This window comes from Salmo salar, chromosome ssa20 (assembly GCF_905237065.1).
Source record: "Salmo salar chromosome ssa20, Ssal_v3.1, whole genome shotgun sequence".
NCBI classification, from domain to species: domain Eukaryota; kingdom Metazoa; phylum Chordata; class Actinopteri; order Salmoniformes; family Salmonidae; genus Salmo; species Salmo salar.
In genome coordinates this window covers 13,208,369-13,225,303 of record NC_059461.1, presented here as the reverse complement: position 1 = coordinate 13,225,303, position 16,935 = coordinate 13,208,369, and the positions used below count along the sequence as shown (strand labels likewise).

Sequence of the window (16,935 nt, the reverse complement as noted above, 5' to 3'; positions counted from 1 at the left end):
TAGCTAATTAAATTACATTTTTAAAGGACCGCTTGTTGCAATTTTGATGATGCTCTCTTGTTCAGATATCGGTAAATGGACTGGAGGCAGGGCATGAAAGGGATAACAAATCCAGTTGTTTGTGTCATCCGTTTCAGGAAAGACCTGTGTAATTGCGCACCCAACTCACTCAGGTGATTTGCTATATCACATTTGACATTGAGTTCATTTGAGTTGAGCTTGAGTTCATTTGCACGCAAAAACCATAAGCCTCAATTTTGTCCTGCACACTGAATATAGTTGCGGAGAGTCCCTGTAATCCTAGATTCAGATCATTCAGGCGAGAAAAAACATCACCCAGATAGGCCAGTCGTGTGAGGAACTCGTCATCATGCAAGTGGTCAGACAAGTGAAAACTATGCTTAGTAAAGAGAACTTTAAGCTCGTCTCTCAATTCAAATAAATGTGTCAATACTTTGCCCCTTGATAACCAGCACACTTCTATATGTTGTAAAAGCGTTACTGTACATTGTCGCTGCCTTTGCTTTAACAAAATTAACCATTTTCACTGTAGTGTCCAAAACGTCTTTCAAGCTATCAGGCATTCCCTTGACAGCAAGAGCCTCTCGGGGGATGCTGCAGTGTACCCAACACATCTTGACCACCAAAGTCCATTTGATGTCACAAAGCTGTCCAGTATTTATTTTTAAATCCTCTCCTGTTGTCCTGTTCCAGTGGTTTGCAGAAGAAGATGTCTTCCTTAATTGACCCCTCATAAACGTAACGGATATATACCAGGAGCTGTGCCAGGCCTGCAACGTCTGTTGACTCATCCAGCTGTCACGCATAGAATTCACTGGCTTGTATGCGAAACAGTAATTGTTTCAAACCATCTCCTGCCATGTCACTGATGCGTTGTGAAACGGTGTTGTTTGATAAATGCATTATCTGTAAAGTTTTTTTTGACTTTTCCCCCAGCATTGTCCCAGCCATATTTATTTCACCTTTATTTAACCAGGTAGGCAAGTTGAGAACAAGTTCTCATTTACAATTGCGACCTGGCCAAGATAAAGCAAAGCAGTTCGACACATACAAACAACACAGAGTTACACGTGGAGTAAAACAAACATACAGTCAATAATACAGTAGAAATATAAGTCTATATACAATGTGAGCAAATAAGGTGAGATAAGGGAGGTAGAGGCAAAAAAGGCCATGGTGGCAAAGTAAATACAATATAGCAAGTAAAACACTGGAATGGTAGATTTGCAGTGGAAGAAAGTGCAAAGTAGAAATAATGGGGTGCAAAGGAGCAAAATAAACAAATACAGTAGGGGAAGAGGTAGTTGTGTCAGCGGTAGCAGGAAGAATTAAGTCCTTATTTTTTTATTTTTTTTTAGATGTAAGAGGTTAAGAATTATAGATACAGAACTCCTTTATGCAATCGCGGTGTCAGATTTTAAAATAGCTTTTCGGTGAAAGCACATTTTGCAATATTCTGAGTAGATAGCTCGCCATCACGGGCTAGCTATTTTGACACCCACCAAGTTTGGTACTCACCAAACTCAGATTTACTATAAGAAAAATGTGATTACCTTTGCTGTTCTTCGTCAGAATGCACTCCCAGGACTTCTACTTACATTTTTTTTACATTTTACATTTTAGTCATTTAGCAGACGCTCTTATCCAGAGCGACTTACAAATTGGTGCATTCACCTATAATATCCAGTGGAACAACCACTTTACAATAGTGCATCTAAATCTTTTAAGGGGGGGGTTAGAAGGATTACTTTATCCTATCCCAGGTATTCCTTGAAGAGGTGGGGTTTCAGGTGTCTCCGGAAGGTGGTGATTGACTCCGCTGTCCTGGCGTCGTGAGGGAGCTTGTTCCACCATTGGGGTGCCAGAGCAGCGAACAGTTTTGACTGGGCTGAGCGGGAACTGTGCTTCCTCAGAGGTAGGGAGGCGAGCAGGCCAGAGGTGGATGAACGGAGTGCCCTTGTTTGGGTGTAGGGCCTGATCAGAGCCTGAAGGTACGGAGGTGCCGTTCCCCTCACAGCTCCGTAGGCAAGCACCATGGTCTTGTAGCGGATAAAAAACGTACCCGATTTAATCTGGTTACCACTCCTACCCAGTAACTAGAATATGCATATACTTATTACATATGGATAGAAAACACCCTAAAGTTTCTAAAACTGTTTGAATGGTGTCTGTGAGTATAACAGAATTCATTTGGCAGGCAAAAATCTGAGAAGGTTTCATTCAGGAAGTGGCCTGTCTGACAAGGTGTTGTTGTTCTTGCTTCTGTTTATTGAAGAGTCAGGATCTTAGCTGTATCGTGACATTTCCCACGGCTCTAATAGGCTCTCAGAGCCCGGGAAAAACCTGAACGATGATGAGGCAGCCTCAGGCTGAAACACATTATCACCTTTTCCAAGTGGCCCATCAGAGGACAATGGAATTAGGCGCGTGCCCGATTCGACCCAGTGATATATTTTCCTTCGGCTGTTTATCTAATTGCAGATTCCCGGTCGGAATATTATCGCTTTTTTACGAGAAAAATTGCATAAAAATTGATTTTAAACAGCGGTTGACATGCTTTGAAGTACGGTAATGAAATATTTAGAGATCTTTTGTCACGAAATGCGCCGTGCGCACGACCTTTATTTACCATTGGGATAGTGTCTGGGACGCACGAACAAAACGTCGCTGTTGGAACATAACTATGGATTATTTTGGACCAAACCTACATTTGTTATTGAAGTAGAAGTCCTGGGAGTGCATTCTGACGAAGAACAGGAAAGGTAAGACCATTTTTCTTATAGTAAATCTGATATTGGTGAGTGCTAAACCTGCTGGGTGTCTAAATAGCTAGCCCTGTGATGCCGGGCTATGTACTTAGAATATTGCAAAATGTGCTTTCACCGAAAAGCTATTTTAAAATCGGACATATCGAGTGCATAGAGGAGTAATGTATCTATAATTCTTAAAATAATTGTTATGCTTTTTGTTAACGTTTATCTAGAGTAATTTAGTAAATTCGCCGGAAGTTTGCGGGGGGTATGCTAGTTCTGAACATCACATGCTAATGTAAAAAGCTGTTTTTTGATATAAATATGAACTTGATTTAACAAAGCATGCATGTATTGTATAACATAATGTCCTAGGTGTGTCATCTGATGAAGATCATCAAAGGTTAGTGCTGCATTTAGCTGTCTTCTGGGTTTTTGTGACATTATATGCTAGCTTGAAAAATGGGTGTCTGATTATTTCTGGCTTGGTACTCTGCTGACATAATCTAATGTTTTGCTTTCGTTGTAAAGCCTTTTTGAAATCGGACAGTGTGGTTAGATTAACGAGAGTCTTGTCTTTAAATAGCTGTAAAATAGTCATATGTTTGAGAAATTTAAGTAATAGGATTTTTAAGGTATTTGAAAATCGCGCCACAGGCTTCAACTGGCTGTTAAGTAGGTGGGACGAATTCGTTCCGCCTAGCCCATAGAGGTTAAAATGGTGTAAAATAGTCATTTGTTTGAGAAATTGAAGTAATAGCATTTCTAACGTATTTGAATAACGCGCCACAGGATTCCACTGGCTGTTACGTAGGTGGGACGATTTCGTCCCACCAACGCTAGAGAGGTTAATGAATACACCTCAACAAAAAACAACAAACGACCGATAACAGTCCCGTCAGGTACACAAGACTAAACGGAAACCAACTACCCACAAACCCCAAAGGGAAACAGGCTGCCTAAGTATGGCTTCCAATCAGAGACAACGAAAGACACCTGCCTCTGATTGGAAACCATACCCGGCCAAAACATGGAAAACAAAAAATAGAAATAGAATACTAGAAAAACCCCAAATACATACAAATCAAACCCCCCTGCCACGCCCTGACCATACTACTATGGTAAATGACCTCTTTCACTGGTCAGGACATGACAGTACCCCCCCCCAACCCCAAACAGAAAGGGAGGGAAGGGAGGGTGATAAACGTCTATGGTGGCTCATGCGCTACACCCAGACCCTTCCTCTGCCTCCGATCCTCCAGCAATGGACGTGGCTCCGGATCAGGGTGTAACCCCCGTTCCGCCCGCAGATCCCTCCACTTCTGTAACCCTGGCCTGTGGATCATTATTGGAGGAATCGGACTGTAGATCCTTACCGGAAGCTCTGTGCTGCAGACCGCCGCTGGAGGATCTGGGCTGCAGGCAGCCGCTGGAGGATCTGGGCTGCAGGTTGCCGCTGGAGGCTCTGGGCTGCAGGCCGCCGCTGAAGGCTCTGGGCTGCAGGCCGCCGCTGAAGGCTCTGGGCTGCAGGCCGCCGCTGAAGGCTCTGGGCTGCAGGCCGCCGCTGAAGGCTCTGGGCTGCAGGCCGCCGCGGAAGGCTCTGGGCTGCAGGCCGCCGCGGAAGGCTCCGGGCTGAGGGGCGTCGCCGGAGGCCCCGGGCCGAGGGGCGTTGCTGGAGGCACCGGGCCGAGGGACGTCGCCGGAGGCTCCGGGCTGAGGAGCGTTGCCGGAGGCTCCGGGCTGGGGACCTTCGCTGCAGGCTCCGTGCCATGGATCATCACTACTGGTTCAGCGCCATGGATCATCACTGGAGGCTTTGTGCCATGGATCATCACTGGAGGCTCCGGACTGGAGAGCGTCTCTGTAGGTTCCGGGCTGGGGACCTTCGCTGCAGGCTCCGTGCCATGGATCATCACTGGAGGCTCCGCGCCATGGATCATCACTGGAGGCTCCGGGCCATGGATTATCACTGGAGGCTTCGTGCCATGGATTATTGCTGGAGGCTTCGGACCATTGATCATTTACATTTAAGTCATTTAGCAGACGCTCTTATCCAGAGCGACTTACAAATTGGTGCATTCACCTTATGATATCCAGTGGAACAACCACTTTACAATAGTGCATCTAAATCTTTTAAGGGGGGGGGTTAGAAGGACTACTTTATCCTATCCTAGGTATTCCTTAAAGAGGTGGGGTTTCAGGTGTCTCCGGAAGGTGGTGATTGACTCCGCTGTCCTGGCATCATCACTGGAGGCTTCCTACTGGGAGCTGGAACCAGTCTCACCAGACTGGGGAGACGCACTGAGGACCGCGTGCTCAAAGCAGGCACCGGTCGTACTGGGCTATGGAGGCGTACTGGAGGAAGAGTGCGAGAAGCAGGCACAGGACATACTGGGCTATGGTGGCGCACTGGAGGGAGAGTGCGCAGAGCAGGCACAGGGTACACTGGGCCTTGGAGGCGCACTGGATGTCTGGCGCTTAGGGCTGGCACAACCCGTCCTGGCTCGATGTTGATTATAGCCCGGCAAGGGTGGAGCGCTGGTACAGGACAAACTGGGCTGTGCTGGTGAATGGGGGGTACCGTGCGTAGAGCAGGTGCAGGATAACCTGTGACGAAGACACGCACTGGAGACCAGATACGTTGAACCAGTGCACTTCTCCCTGGCTGCCGGCCAACTCCAGCTCGGCAACGGTGAGGAGCTTGCACCGAGCGCACCGGGCTGTGAGTGCGCATGGGCGACACCGTGTGCACCACCGCATAACACGGTGCTTCTACCGTCACTCGCTCCCCACAGTAAGCACGGGGAGTTGGCTCTGGTCTTAACCTCGCCTTCGCCAATCTACCCGTGTGCCCCCGAATTTTTTTTTTACCGCTGCCTCTTGGCCTAGCCGTTCCTCCCAGTATCGTCGTTCCGCCTTCACTGCCTCTATCTCCCACTGCGGACGGCGATACTCCCCAGGGCTTGTCCAGGGTCCTGCCCCATCTAAGATCTCCTCCCAGGTCCACTCCTCTGACCCATACTGCTTGGTCCTGCTCTTCCTCCTCGAGAATGCACGCTGATTGGTCCGTTGGTGGTGGGTAGTTCTGTCACAGGGGTCGTGGAAAGGAGACCAAGGCGCAGCGTGTAAAGTGCTCATTCTTTTTCTTTGACACCCATTTTTCAAGCTAGCATATAATGTCACAAAAAACAAAACCACAGCTAAATGCAGCACTAACCTTTGATGATCTTCATCAGATGACACTCCTAGGACATTATGTTATACAATACATGCATGTTTTGTTCAATCAAGTTCAATCAAGTTCATATTTATATCAAAAAACCAGCTTTTTACATTAGCATGTGACGTTCAGAACTAGCATTCCCACCGAACACTTCCGGTGAATTTACTAAATTACTCACGATAAACGTTCACAAAAAACATAACAATTATTTTAAGAATTATAGATACAGAACTCCTTTATGCAATCGCGGTGTCAGATTTTAAAATAGCTTTTCGGTGAAAGCACATTTTGCAATATTCTGAGTAGATAGCTCGCCATCACGGGCTAGCAATTTTGACACCCACCAAGTTTGGTACTCACCAAACTCAGATTTACTATAAGAAAAATTGGATTACCTTTGCTGTTCTTCGTCAGAATGCACTCCCAGGACTTCTACTTCAATAACAAATGTTGGTTTGGTTCCAAATAATCCATAGTTATATCCAAATAGCGGCATTTTGTTGTGCGTTCAAGACACTATCCGAAGGGTAACGAAGGGTGACGCGCCCGGCGCGTTTCGTGACAAAAAAAATGCAAAATATTCCATTACCGTACTTTGAAGCATGTCAAACGCTGTTTAAAATCAATTTTTATGCGATTTTTCTCGTAAAAAAGCGATAATATTCCGACCGGGAGTCGTTGTTTTCGTTCAAAGACTGAAAATGTAAACATGGACTCTTCTCGTGCACACGCGCGCCAGTCTCAGATCAACCACTTACCAAATGCGCTACTGTTTTTCAGCCATGGCCTGCAAAGTCATCATTCAACGTTCTGGCGCCTTCTGAGAGCCTATGGGAGTGTTAGAAAATGTCACGTTACAGCAGAGATCCCCTGTTTTGGATAGAGATAACAAAGAAGGCCAAGAAATGGTCAGAGAGGGCGCTTCCTGTTTGGAATCTTCTCAGGTTTTGGCCTGCCAAATGAGTTCTGTTATACTCACAGACACCATTCAAACAGTTTTAGAAACTTTGGAGTGTTTTCTATCCAAAGCTAATAATTATATGGATATTCTAGTTTCTGGGCAGGAGTAATAATCAGATTAAATCGGGTACGTTTTTTATCCGGCCGTGAAAATACTGCCCCCTATCCATAAAAAGTTAACAGTCCCGTCAGGTACACAAGACTAAACGGAAACCAACTACCCACAAACCCCAAAGGAAAACAGGCTGCCTAAGTATGGCTTCCAATCAGAGACAACGAAAGACACCTGGCTCTGATTGGAAACCATACCCGGCCAAAACATGGAAAACAAAACATAGAAATAGAATACTAGAAAAACCCACATAGAAACAGAAAACCCCAAATACATACAAAACAAACCCCCCTGCAACGCCCTGACCATAGTACTATGGCAAATGACCTCTTTCACTGGTCAGGACGTGACAACATGTTAAATGAGCAACGAGGTGGAAAAGAACTCTGGACCACCTATACTCCACACACAGAGATGCATACAAAGCTCTCCTTCGCCCTCCATTTGGCAAATCTGATTCATGCCTACAAGCAAAATTTAAAGCTGGAAACACCAGTGACTAGATCAATAAAAAAGTGGTCAGAGGAAGCAAATGCTAAGCTACAGGACTGTTCTGCTAGCACAGACTGTAATATGTTCCGGGATTCGTCCGATGGCATTGAGGAGTACACCACATCAGTCATTGGCTTCATCAATAAGTGCATCTATGAAGTCCTCTCCACAGTGACCGTACGTACATATCCCAACCAGAAACCATGGATTACAGGGGATATCCGCACTGAGCTAAAGGCTGGAGCTGCCGCTTTCAAGGAGCGGGACTCCAACCCGGAAGCTTATAAGAAATCCCACTATGCCCTCCGACGAACCATCAAAGAGGCAAAGCATCAATACAGGACTAAGATTGAGACGCACTACACTGGCTCTGACACTCGTCGGATGTGGCAGGACCTGCAAACCATTACAGACTACAAAGGGAAGCACAGCCAAGAGCTGTCAAGTGACACGAACCTACCGGACAAGCGAAACTACTTCTATGCTCGCTTCGAGGCAAATAACACTGAAACATGCATGCAGCTGTACCGGATGACTGTGTGATCACGCTCTCCGCAGCCGATGTGAGTAAGATCTTTAGACAGGTCAACATTCACAAGGCCGCAGGTCCAGACGGATTACCAGGACGTGTACTGCAAGCGAGCTCTGACCAACATGTATAAAGTAACTTGCCTAAATTACTACTGACCCATAGCACTCACGTCTGTAGCCATGAAGTGCTTTGAAAGGCTGGTCATGGCTCACATCATCCCAGAAACCTTAGACCAACTCCAATTTCCATACCACCCCAACAGATCCACAGATGATGCAGTCTCTAATGCACTCCACACTGCCCTTTCCCACCTGGACAGAAGGAACACCTATGTGAGAATGCTATTCATTGACTACAGTTCAGCGTTTAACACCACAGTGCCCTCAAAGCTCATCAATAAACTCAGGACCCTGGGAATAGAAACACCTCCTTCTGCAACTGGATCCTGGACTTCCTGACGGGCCGCCCCAGGTGGTAAGGGTAGGTAACAACACATCTGCCACCCTAATCCTCAACACAGGTGCCCTCAGGGGTGCGTGCTCAGCCCCCTCCTGTACGCCCTGTTCACTCATGACTGCACGGCCAGGCACGACTCCAACGCCATCATTAAATTTGACGATGACACAACAATGGTAGATCACTGACAACATCGAGATAGCCTATAGGGAGGAGGTCAGAGACCTGGCCGTGTGGTGCCAGGACCACAACCTCTCCCTCAATGTGATCAAGACAAAAGAGATGATTGTGGACTACAGGAAAAAGAGGACCGAGCACGCCCACATTCTCATCGACGGGGCTGCAGTGGAGCAGGTTGAGAGCTTCAAGTTCCTTGGTGTCCACATCACCAACAAACTAACATGGTCCAAGCACACCATGACAGTTGTGAAGCGGGCACGACAAAACCTATTCCCCCTCAGGAGACTAAAAAGATTTGGCATGGGTCCTCAGATCCTCAAAAGGTTCTACAGCTGCACCATCGAGAGCATGCTGACTGGTTGCATCACTGCCTGGTATGGCAACTGCTCGGCCTTTGACCACAAGGCACTACAGAGGGTAGTGTGAACGGCCCAGTACATCACTGGGGCCAAGCTTCCTGCCATCCAGGACCTCTATACCAGGTGGTGTCAGAGGAAGGCCCTAAAAAGACTCCAGCTACCCTAGTCATAGACTGTTCTCTCTGCTACCACACGACAGCGGTACCGGAAAGCCGAGTTTAGGTCCAAGAGGCTTCTAAACAGCTTCTACCCCCAAGCCATAAGACTCCTGAATCTAGTCAAATGGCTACCCAGACTATTCACATCCCCCCCTCCCCTCCCCTCACCACTGCCACTCTCTGTTGTCTTCAATGCATAGTCACTTTAATTAACTCTACCTACATGTACATACTACCTCAACTAACCGGTGCCCCCGCACATTGATACTGTACTGGCACCCCCCTGTATATATTATTGTTTTTTTACTGCTCCTCTTTAGTTACTTGTTACTTTTATCTCTTATCCGTATTTTTTGAAACTGCACTGTTGGTTAGGGGCTTGTAAGTAAGCATTTCACTGTAAGGTCTACATCTTTTGTATTCGGCAAATGTGACTAATACAATTTGATTTGAGTAATAGATTATTGGCAACTATGTCAAGAAAATTGCATAGCCTAGTCTTAAGGAGGACTTCCACTTGTGTTAAATAGGAACTCTGCAAATACTCTTGTTCTCATATAGTACATGTACTGAGGCACCTGTGATGCACTGATTTCATTCTTATGTGCCTGTGATGCACTGATTTAATTTGGATGCACTGTGATGCACCATTTTAATTTTAATGCGGGTGTGATGCACTGTTTTCACAGTGATGGGCACCTCGGTACATGCACTATATGTGATGCACTGTTTTCATTCTGATGCGCCTGTGATGCACTGTTTTCATTTTAATGTGCCTGTGATGCACTGTTATCACTGTGATGCGCCTGTGATGCACCTTTAACATTTTAATAGGCCTGTGATGCACTGTTTTCACTTTGGCCTAAATAAATTAAACAAAGCAGAGTCACTACTCTTGTAAGGAATCATTTATTGCTCCTGTTTAAGTCACCTACAACTTGCAGGTTTGATTTATGAGTGGGAGAGAACCAGACAAAATTGTTATTTCCTAGTGTGAATATTTAGCACTTTCTGGTGTCAATTCAGCTCCAGGATGCATTCTCTAGAGTTGATCCTCAACATTGTAAGGTGTTGCTGCTCAATTCTGAGGGTGTTGAAAAAAACACTCCCATGGGTCATTTGAACAACGTCCGAGGTGTTATATTGTAACACTCCAAGTGTTTCAATAAGAACTCTACCAAAGTGTTAAATTAACACTGTGTGGCCCTCTATAAACACTGGATGAGTGTTGAAAAAACACTTCCATGAGTCATTTGAAAAAAACCTGAAGTCATATCTTAACACTCAAGAGTGTTTCACTATTAACACTACAAAAGTCTTAAATTAACACAGAGTGGACCTACAGTACCTGTCAAAAGTTTGGACACAGCTATTCATTCAAGGGTTTTTCTTTATTTTGTACAATTTTCTATATTGTAGAATAATAGTGAAGACATAAAAACTATGAAAGAACACATATGGAATCATATAGTAACCAAGAAAGTATAAAACAAATCAATGTATTTTATATTCTTCAAAGTAGCCACCCTTTGCCATGATGACAGCTTTGCACACATTTGGCATTCTCTCAACCAGCTTCACCTGGAATGCTTTTCCAACAGTCTTGAAGGAGTTCCCACATATGCTGAGCACTTGTTGGCTGCTTTTTCTTCACTCTGTGGTCCAAATCATCTCAAATGGGTTGAGGTCGGGTGATTGTGGAGGCCAAGTCATCTGATGCAGCACTCCATCACTCTCCTTTTTGGTCAAATAGCCCTTACACAGTCTGGAGGTGTGTTGGGTCATTGTCCTGTTGAAAAACAAATGATAGTCCCACTAAGCGCAAACCAGATGGGATGATGTATCGCTGCAGAATTCTGTGGTAGCCATGCAGGTAAAGTGTGCCTTGAATTCGAAATGAATCACTGACAGAGTCACGAGCAAAGCACCCCAACACCATCACACCTCCTCCTCCATGCATCATGATGGGAACCACTCTGCATCTCACACCTACTCCCTGTGGCTCAGTTGGAAGAGCATGGTGTTTGCAACGCCAGAGTTGTGGGTTCGATTCCCACGGGGGGCCAGTACAACAAAACAAAATGCATGAAATTGAATGTATGCATTCACTACTTAAAGTTGCTATGGATAAGAGTGTCTGCAAAATGACTGAAATGTAAATGTAAAATCTCACAAAGACACTGTGGTTTGAACCAAAAATCTCAAATTTGGACTCATCAGATCAAAGGACAGATTTCCGGGTTAGTGTTTGGCTGGGGTAGGCAGTCACTGTAAATAAGAATTTGTTCTTAACTGACTTGCCTAGTTAAATAAAAAAACTTTTGGGTTCTTTGCAGCAATTCGACCATGAAGGCCTGATTAACACAGTCTCCTCTGAACAGTTAATGTTGAGATTTGTCTCTTATTCTGATGAACTTATCCTCTGCAGTAGACATAACTCTGGGTCTTCCTTTCCTGTGGCGGTCCTCGTAGCGCTTGATGGATTTTGCGGCTGCACTCAGACATTTTCTGCATTGACTGACCTTGATGTGTTAAAGTAATGATGGACTGTCATTTCTCTTTGCTTATTTGAGCTGTTCTTGCCATAATACGGACTTGGTCTTTTACCAAATAGGGCTATGCTCTGTATACCCACTCTACCTTGTCACAAGACAACTGATTGGCTCAAACGCATTAAGAAGCAAAGAAATGCACCTGAGCTCAATTTCGAGTCTCATAGCAAAGGGTCTGAATACTTATGTAAATAAGGTATTTCTGATAAAAACCTGTTTTCGATTTTTGCATTATGTGGAATTGGGTGTAGATTGATGAGGGAAAAAAATTATTTCATACATTTTAGAATAAGGCTGTAACATAACATAATGTAGAAAAAGAGAAACGGTCTGAATACCTTCCGATTGCACCGTAATCCAGTTTGTGTCATGCTAATTTAGCTTTTTGCTACCAGTGGAAACAATATTGAAGATGACGAAGACAAAATGTAAAATCCTTAAAAGTTGTTATGAGAAACCTGCACTGCTGTGTCAACATAGCTCAGAATTTATTATCGGATGTATTAGGTTACGTAATCTGACTTTTTGAATATAATGTTAATAATATGTTAGAGAAAGACCCCACTGAATGATTCAGAACATGAATAATCACTTTTGTCTTGGTAAAATGTATTTCATAACATAAGGAAGTGAAAATTTGTCACCAAAGCACAATTTCACCCATTCTAGGAGGAGTGGGTGGACACCCTGCAGAATGAGGATGTTTGAGTAAGTCTACAGCATGGGTGGGCAATAATTTCATCTCAAGAGCGACATCGGCATTTCATTTTCCGGACCGATTTGTTGATCAAAAGCAATTTGCTGAGCAAAGTTATTTGAAAAGATATAGGCCTATTATAATGTAGACATAATTTCTACCTAGTTGTAGACCTTTAATAGTGGCCTGGAGTGTTTTTTAACCCAAAATAATAATTTCCCAAATGTAATTTAATTTAGTTTAATTATAACAATATTTTTTTTACTCAAACCTCAGTGGGTTTGGAATGACTGGGCCAAAAAGCCAAAAGGAGAAGGAGAACGGTGAGCAGCAGCAGCATCAAACCACAGAGGCCACCCCCAAGCCCAGCAGCGATGATGCTGCTGAGCTCCAGCTAGCTCTGCATGCAAAACATACCCACCCTTCCACAAGCGTCGCCAGGATAATGGCTCCACAGCCCCCTCCACCTCCGACTGTTCCTGACGATCTTGGAACAGAGGAGCCAGCCCAGGTTAGCCTAGAAATCTACCCTAGCCAAGGTTTTCTGTCCAAAAACATTCATTTTATAGCAACTGGTTCATAGGAAGAGAGTGACTGGCATACTCATTTACTACAGATTAGAGCACTGCACGGGAATAAAATTAAGCCCGAGCCCTACCTATGCACGTATCGTTCTGGTCCTACCCTACCCAGGCCCGATTGCTTTTGCCAAATTTAAGGCCCAGCCCTGCCGAAACCCAAAATCAGAAAGAACTTCCTCCTTGTCTGTCACTTAATCACTCTGCTTGAGCTGCTCTGTCAGATATATTGGAGATAGGAATCCTATTGGGAAATGAATGGAGGACCATATAGCGCCCCACCCAGCAGACTGTCGACCACTAGCGTTCACGTTGTCATGCTGTTGCTAAGCTAATCATCACCCAATCTCCTCTCAAAGTCTCTAACTCCCTGATCTGTTTCACCTGTCCTTGTGCTTGTCTCCATCCCCTCCAGGTGTCGCCCATCTTCCCCACTTATCCTCTGGGTATTTATACCTGTGTTTTCTGTCTGTCGGTGCCAGTTCGTCTTGTTTGTTCAAGCCTACCAGTGGTTTGTGTCTCAGCTCCTGCTTTTTCCAGTCTCTCTTTTCTCGCCCTCCTGGTTTTGACCCTTGCCTGTCCTGACTTCAAGCCCGCCTGCCTGACTATTTTTGTTTCCCATGTTGAAAATTCTGTGTTAATGCTAATGCAGACAAGGCCTTCACCCAAGCTGGGTATTCTAACTGTAAGTATGCTATTGATAGTACTAAAGGATTCACTAGGCACGCATCAAGCAAAGAGCATTTGAAATGCACTGCATTGTGGAAAGAAAAACAAGTTTGAAGTGCTATGGGAACATCAGCGTCAACACTGGCAAGAAATTGCATGTATTTGTCGGAGCTTGTGGACATCATTGAGTTCCTTGTTTCAAACCAGTAACCACTGAGGGGGACATATGACATGATAGAGTCAAGAGGGGAGGGTGGCCATGGACCTTTTTTTGTCTATGATGGAATATACTCTCAGAAAAGCGAACGAACTTGCCAAGATGTTGAGCACCATACCCCACAATACCACATACTGTACAAGTCACACGATATTTAAAATGAAATCATAGTTGGGCATCCAAAGCTACACGCGAGAGCTCATTTTCCACTTTGACAAACGTGTTCAGTCAGCACAGAAGAAGCATGCTACACCCGAGGAAAGCTCAACTAATCCAACTGGCATTTGAGGGGGATCTTACAAAAAGATTTCGGGGAGAATGGAATGATCGATTACTCAGAAACAATCTAGCTGGTTCGTTTTTAATCAAAATCTTAGTGGTATAGCCAATGGCATCATTCAGCAAAAATCTAGGATATGGAATGGCAAAATGACTTCCATGTGTGTAGGGCTCTGTCCATAGTGCTGATGTAGCGCAGCGGAGATTTCGAACCAACCTGTCAAAAGCACTCAATGGTGTTGGCATTTCTACTTTTGTTTATTGTGGCATAAACAGAATTCAATATAATTCCAATGCAATAACCAAAATGATGCCCCTGGGTATAGCTACATATCGGTTTGTTTCATCATACATATAGTTAACTTCTATTATGGTTTTTGTAGTGGTTAATGGAACAGTGCATATTGGTTATGTGTTTATGGTAGGCTGGCATTGCTTAATTGATTAAGTGGGTCAAATTTGATCCACATAAGTGTATTGTGACATATCACAACGTGTTGCTGTGCTCATGAGCAATACAGTTTTCCATGCTTGAAGCAGGCCTATTGGCCTATTTGTTTTGCAAGACAGCTGTGCATGGCTGCATCTCACTGTAGTAGGATGTTTTTGTTATTTGGATCTCCATTCATCTTTTGTTTACTGTGTTTGTTTACTGTTAATGTAACTAGCCTAAATATAGATTGTCATGCCTCTATCAATCTGATATTTTGCTTACTAGTCCTCTTTGATACCACTGTTTTGTTCTTTTCACATTCACAGTTGTCGATATTCTAAGCCAAACTGCTATTCAGTATTTTTGTTTGCATATATGAATAACTAGCTAGTACTTTCCACATTTAGTTTGCATTATTTTGATAAGACAGCTGTATGTACAGCTGCATTGACACAGGCCGTTTGTAATAGGTGAATTACCCTATCTATTACTAAAATGGTCTCGCTTTAGTGTGTATGGCGCTGTCCATTGTGCTGATACAGCGCAGTGGAGATTGGTGCGAAATCTGTAGCCTACCTGTGATTTATAAAGCACTCAATCAATAGTCTCGGCATTTGAACTTTATGTTTATTGTGGTATAACGTGATATAAGCGGAATTTACTATAATTCCAATGCAAGAATCCCCCAAAATTGTGCCCCCTCACTGATTTCAACTGCCTCCTTAGTCACTTTATCCTGGAGCCGGGTCTTTTGCCCACGCCTGGTCTAGAGTAAGGTGACATCGTCAAAGATGGTGGATAAATGAAGAGTTCACTCAGGCCATTTACCATTGAAAAAAAAAGTTATCTTCCGGTCTCTTAACTGGGCATTTCCCATAGACACCAATGCAATAGCATCTGGGTCTCGTCTACTTAGTACCTTGAATTTCATTGACCAAGAAACCCCCCCCCCCACAAAAAAAAAACAGCGCGTGAGTTGTCTCGCTTCCTCCTCCGTCTCTGACATACGAACTCTTTAGAGACCCACAATGCCTCGGGTTTGACATTGATGACAGCGCACTTCATGTACACATGGTGAAAACATGATCACTCTCGGCTCTCTGCATAGATTCCCTCTCCCAAACACCCCCCCACCTTCCCCTCCCTAACATGCTTCTATAGCAATGGCACTTGCCTGTCAATCACCAGTGGGCCTCAAACCACAACGCTGGTATGAAAAATACATGCTATTAGGAGTTTTCTCCGCTCATCTCCTCTAATCTGCTGAAGCCCTCTCTCTCTCACAGTAGCGGGTCCAGTTTGATATACTGTACTTTGCGAACAATAATATACAGAATGGAAGACTACGAGCAGAGATTCCACAGTATCTGTAGTTCCAGAAATAATGTTGTTTTGTAAATTTGTGCCACGATACATTTTGTCACCGTGGAAATGCTCTAGGATATTATTTGTTTGAACTCTCAGCTTGTAAAAAGTGATGTAGGCCTACAATTCTCATTAAAACATATTTGCCCTAGAACAAAATAACAATAAATATGACAAGGGGGCGCTAAATATTAAAATTACATTGTGCTCTGAGCTTCAGTTATCATCCCTTTTGCAGGTTTTTTATAAGTGAAAACACATCCAGAGGTCTCTCCATTAAAATCAATAACTAAATTATCCCACCTCTCTTCTTTCCTCCGAAACGTTTTTCTTATCTCCCTCTGGGTACTATTATCAACACTGTCAAATGGCTCCACAGAAAGCACTGCCTGGAAAACACAATGACACTCCTCACTTTTACCTGCTACCTTGTCTGAAGGAGAAGGCCTTGGATCTCCTCTCTAAATGTACATTTCGCCTGACAGTGTTCCTACAGCTTAGACTCTGTGTCTCCGACACTCACTGTGTGAATGTGACTGTGCTGCAGAGTTTGGCTGGCTGTCAGTGAGCAGATGCCACTTGGAGACGGGAGGGGGAGAAGTGCCAACCAGTGTTAATTTAACGGCTAGGGTGACAGATGAGTCAAGATGAGTCGAACATTCTTCTTGATTCCGATGACTTTGCGAGGGAAGACATGTTTGTTTCTGTGACAGAGGCTATAATCACCACAGCCCCGATGGAATGTAGCACTGTAGCAACAGACCGGGTATCTATTGCCTGTAGTGATCATTCTAATGAGGTCACGTTGATAATGAAGTGGCAGTAGGGCTCTTGCAGGACTTTAAATTCAGTGGGAATCAAGGTAGTTAACAGCACCACCCCCTCTCCTTTTGGAATCCCAA

At 44.4% G+C, this 16,935-nt stretch overlaps 1 protein-coding gene across 1 annotated transcript in view; it reads right to left on the bottom strand.

Moving 5' to 3' along the window:
* The window catches only part of LOC106580129 (fibrinogen C domain-containing protein 1), a 224,560-nt gene that overhangs the window by 112,999 nt on the left and 94,626 nt on the right, over positions 1–16,935 (bottom strand). The gene's annotated exons all lie outside the window — the stretch shown is intronic.